Source organism: Ipomoea nil, unplaced genomic scaffold, assembly GCF_001879475.1.
Source record: "Ipomoea nil cultivar Tokyo-kokei standard unplaced genomic scaffold, Asagao_1.1 scaffold3169, whole genome shotgun sequence".
Classification (NCBI taxonomy): Eukaryota; Viridiplantae; Streptophyta; class Magnoliopsida; order Solanales; family Convolvulaceae; genus Ipomoea; species Ipomoea nil.
The window spans coordinates 1,851,478-1,857,540 of record NW_017619597.1 but is presented as its reverse complement, the minus strand read 5'-3'; positions in this window follow the sequence as shown (position 1 = coordinate 1,857,540).

The window sequence follows — 6,063 nt, the reverse complement described above, 5'->3', positions numbered from 1 at the left end:
TTAAAAAAAATAAAGAACGAAAGAAGGGAGCAGCTTGTATTTCCACTTTTCCCACCGTCGCACATCGGTAGAAAAAGTGGGAATGGAGCCTTGAGGCTCCTATTTAAGGAGCCTCAAAGCTTCACAAATTTGTTGCCCATCCCAGATGGGCAACATTGAGGAAACGGCTCCTCAAAATAAGTTCTAAGTTTTTTTTTTTTTTTTTTTTTTTTTTATAAATATAAACAGGGGTGTTTTGGGGAAAATTTAATTTTTCCCAAAACGCCAACTGCAAACGCTGCAAAGTGCAGCGTTTGCAAAAGCAGCGGTTTGGAGCAAATCGTTGCTCCAAACCGCTGCTAACCAAACGGTTTTTTTGGCGGTTTGATATGGTCAAACCGCCAAAAAATGGCGGATCCGTCATTAACCAAATATGACCAAAACCTCTAGAGGGAAGCGCAGTGGGATCTGCATGCTTTCGGAACCCCCACTAGGAATAGTTAGATTCTTAGAGGATGATCGCGCCAGCTTCCCCGCATGGCGTAATATGTTTTCTTCTTTGTAAACCTTGTTAAATTCTTTGGGTCTCCCCCTTCCTTGATATATAAAAAAATAATATTCACTTAATTATATTTATTATAAGAACTCATGAATTAATCAATTTAAAAAATAAATTCACTTAATCATCAAATACAAAAAGCAATCAATTAAGTAATAGCATATGAGCAGATGATCTTAAGATTTATATTTGTGAATTGAACGAAATGTAGCATTGCGTTACAAAGATTTCAAATCATTGGAAACAGATACAACACGGGCATTAATTTTTCTATAATTTGTAATATGATAGGTAATACTTTATCAGTCGAATAATGATATTTATTAAATTAAATGCTAAACTAGGACAACATTAATCAAGTTAGTATGATAGTTAGCTTAATAATTACAAGATTTTAAGTTTGGCTCTCTCGTGAGAGTTGTTTATTAACTTTCTTGGTTTGATAAAATAATTACAAGCACAAAAACTAAAGTTATGAATTAGTTTGAGTCGTGCGAATCACACTTTCTAAGATAAAACGAACTACGACTGTTTGAGTAAAAAAAACTTAGGTTATATGACTAGTTAAAAAAGTCGAACCTCTATGTTATACAATTCAAAATCTTTTTAAAAAGGTCTTTTATATATATATATATATATATATATATATATATATATATATATATATATATATATATAGTGGTGCAAACACATGTACTCTCCAAACCAATGTGGGACAGGTGTTTCTTCCAAATGTTTCCACACTCATTTTCTAACTCAAATGGGTTTAATTTGAGAATCAATTTCTCATTGACCCGTTATCCATTTTGAGTGTATAATATATTGATCTCTTCGTCTCACTACGAAGAACCCGAATCCTTTATGACACGACTAAAATCAAAAGTGGATCCTACATATATCAATATATGTATACCACAAAATAGTTACTTACAATGACATATTATGCTATTTTTTTTCAACATAGTTCACTTTTGAATAGCAGCTATGAGAGGATATCAATCTTTAATGAGTTCTACTTATTAATGTTTTTTTCTTTTTTTAAATTGTGATCTAAAAGATGATTTACTTTTTACATGATTAAAAATATGATAATTCAGCCCTTTGAGTAGCAACTCTCGATCAAGGGTGCTCATAATAGCATGTATGTTACTCAAAAGTATGATAAATATTGTACTCTATATGTCTCAATATGCTTGATTCGACTAACAAAATTTAATTCAAGTTATTTATATATATATATATTTTTAATATTTAGTCATATATAAAATTTGTATATTTAATTAAAAAATTAATACTCCATTTGGTTGGTGCGAGAGTTCTTTTTCCTTGGAGTTTGAATTTGCTTAGAATTTTAGGAAACAAAATTGCTTTCAAGTTCCCCACCAACCAAATAATGAAACATGAAATCTTCCTTAATTTGGGGTAATGAAATCTTCCTTAATGCTTTTTTTTTTTTTTTTTTTTTTTTTTTTAAACAAATTGAAATTCCATCCCTCGATCTATTAATATATATACATTTCAGTTTGCCACGTTTCAAAAACCTTATAATCCAATATAATTTTAAATAAAATGTCATTCTCAATTTTATTGTAAAAGAAAACTAAATAGGAGAAAAAAAAAAGTCAGTCACATACATAACTAAATATAATAAGGTTTCTACTACACATTCTCTCAAATTATTGTAATCATTGTCTATTTCTTTTCTTTTTTTTCTTTTTTCTTTTTTTTTGGGAAGGGGGTGATGAGGGAAACCCGCAGCTACTACTCAGTGATGCAGTAAACTATACTCTTATATAATAGTTCGCAAATTACAAAAAGCTAAGAAAAGTAAGTTGCATTAGGAAAATCTTGTGAAACAGACTTGACTAAAATAATGTTGGCAAAAAATTGAACTTAATTGTGACCATTAGGTCCATCTATTCGGTTACCTTTTCTAGTTTACTCTTTCACTTTTACTACATGATTTAGCAAACAATGATAATATATTTTATCTTGTGAGTTCGAAGAAATTAAAATGTTTGTAAAAAAAAAAAAAAAAAAAATTGAGTGTGAGAATAAACATTAAGACTAGTGATTAGGAGTAAATATAGTATTTTTCATATAATAATAATAATTACGGGGGCAACAGGTTCATATATGATATGGACATGTGTTTAGTGCCAAGTTGCAATCATGCAGGCCAGGACTATGACCCAACATAACTTGTTTTCTGGTTATAAATCTTTGGAAAATCACATGTTGTTTGTTAGTACTTGGCTACATATTATAATTAATAATCGCAATACTTTTGACAAAACCATTAGAAAAAGACTACACAATAAGAAAATTGCATAATTATAATATATCGTATCATACTGTTTTGAATAACAATATGCATTGATCCAATTGGCTTGTAGTCCACTGGTATCGGGTTGCTCCCCTAAGTGGGAGGTGTAAGATTCGAACTTCAGTTGAGGCAAATAATGTGTATATATATGATATCCCCCTTCCTTATAAAAAAAAATAATAATAAAAAATAACAATACGCATTGATCCAATTCATGTTCAATAATATATTGGCTACAAAAAGTAGTCAGTGTTTTTAGTTTTTAAATAATAATAATAAAATCAAAGCATATAATGGTAACCAACGATGTTATAAGTAATGCTAGGGCGATTGCCGATTGATTCATTGGCTTCGAGTATAAGATGAACTGGGGTGACAAAAAGAGTTTCATCCTTTCCTATCAATTAAATTTTCGGAAAAATATTTTCAAAGAATATGTTTGATGGGAATATATAACTTTACAAGGAAAATTAATTAATATGTTTAGTGTTATCGGAAAACATAACAATTAAATCACTTAAAAATTAATTAACATGTGTAATTTGTTTAAACTTTCCTGAGAAAAGTTTTATAATCTATAATATATCACTACTGGAAATTATGGAATTTCCGACCACCTGAAAATGATCTTAAATCAAGTTGATACCAAAAAGTGGTCGGAAATAGCAACAAAGGTTTTTCCGGATACCAAAAGTGGTCGGAACAAGACTTTCGACTTGATTTAAGATCACTTTCAGGTGGTCGGAACAAGGCTTTCGACTTGATTTAAGATCACTTTCAGGTGGTCGAAAATTTCATAATTTCCAGTAGTGTATTCTTACTATAAATAAACATTAAAAATATATAACAAATAATCTAGAGTTTAATAAATTATTACTTGTAAATTAATAAATCATATGTCAAAAATCACCAAATCATCAAATTAATCGAGTACCCAAAAATTAAACTCAAGTTAATCAAGTTATATATAGGTTCGAACCCCGGTGATGGGGGCTTAGATTCTTTGTGCTGAAAATGTTTGAGAAGATATAGAACAGATACTACCTTCTAAAGAATCATGAGTATTTCAAAACAAGTTATATTTAAAGTCCAGGAAAGAACTGAGAACTAATTGCAACCGTCCACGTGTCCAGATTTAACGGATCATATGTAATTTTTTTTTTAAAAGACGTGGTGGCATTTTCGTAAATAACTCGAACTTTGGTACAAGTAACATGTGTTAAAAGTGCAAGTAACTAGTGCAAGAAACTGGTGCAAGTGTACAAGTAAAACGTGCAAGTAAAATCACTTAAAAGTGCAATCATTTTCACTTAATAGTAAAAGTAATTTACCTTTTTAACATTGATGCACCTAATGATAACGTCTTTCACATTGGTGCACTTAATGATAACCTTTGGTTCAACTAATGATAACGTTAGGTGCACTTAATATTGATGTTCAGTATACATTACTTGTTGCATTTTTAATACATTTTACTTGCATTATATGTCTATATGAAACTGTTACTTGCACTTTTAAGTTTTAACACAATTTACTTGCACTTCAAAATTTAATTATTTACAAAATACCACCGCATTTTAAAAAAATAGTATTTCTGATCGGTTAGATCTAGACACGTGGATGGCTGCAGTTGGTTCTTAGTTCTCTCCTGGCATGTGGTTCTCACCTGATTCGTCTCTTATATATATATATATATATATATATATATATATATATATATATATATATACACACATACATACACACACACACACACACACACACACACGCACGCACACACACACACACACAACATCGTTATATAATGAATCATATTGCAAATTAGATTACAGAAAACTTTAACTACGTACCTGGATGTAATTAAATTTATTTGATAAACAATGTGTAATGGTGTCATAAACAATTTTTTATATTTATAATAAACTTTTAACCTGATGTCAAAAAGAATAAATATGTAATTGAATAAATTTTGTAGATTCCTAGTCACCCGAAAAAAGAATCTTATCTCCCCTATGTAGGATTTACTTTCCTTAATATCATGGAATGTAATTTCCATTGACCCAAACTTTCCTAAGTCAAAGATTGCATCAAACGTGAAAATACTTTTCCCAATTTTTGAATTCCCAGGAAAGTTCAAACTTTCCTAGCTACCAAACGCCCTCTTACTGTAAAGTAATATCTGTAAAGGTTTGGTCTTTTGTGGAAATATCAGCTTTTACAAAATTAAATTAAAATGTGATTCTAGAATCTAGGGTTTCTCTCTCCCTAATACCGTTTAGGGTTTTGCATGTCTTTTCTTGCTTTTTCTTGATATGTAAACGTCTTCACGGGAATCTTCTTGCGATTTCTGTGAGATACTGCCCAGACTTGGCTATTCATTTTCTCTCTTCCATTTTTTTCGTGTCGTCTTATTGTTGTTGTTCAATTGGTTTACGATGATGGACCATCCAAAGTATTACGAAGAGGTGTGTTGAGATCAGGTTAGCGGAGGAGGAGGGAGTGTTGTTTGTGCTGGGGCAAGTTGAGGAGACGACGGGGTCAACATAGGTTACGGCGTCTTGACCATTGGTCGGCCACTTCTTGACAGATAAGATGTGTTGAGGCAGGTTGAGGAGACGACGAGGTCAACACAGGTTACGACGTCTTGGCCATTGGTCGGCCACTTCTTGCCAGATAAGATGATCAAATCTAAGATCATGAAACAAGTTCTCGCATTAGTCTAGCATCCCTTGAAGGGGGTCCAGATTGAGGAGATCCAATCGAGGAGGGAGTGTTGTTTGTGCTGGGTAAGTTCAATATATAAATTTTGAATATTAATATTAAATATAATATTATGAAAAAATGAACAGTCAAGATTCGTTAATTGAATTAGATACATAAAATGAAAAAGAAAGAGTAATATATAAAATAATGTACAATAATATACTTTTAGTATATTTGTTTTCGAATACGAATAATGTTTGGAAAAGAAGAGGGCACATGTGGTTTTTGAATACCAATAATTCGGGCCATGTAATTTAGACAAAGACTTGCATCCACCAACCTCAGATTTTGTCGGTCTCTGTGTTAAAGATTCCTTTATTATTTTATTTCACAAATATGCATACACATATCATCTTGTCATTTCGCCTCAATAACAACGTGGTCTGCTTTGTAATATCATATTCTTTACTCTGTTCATAATTGAAAAAAAAAAAAA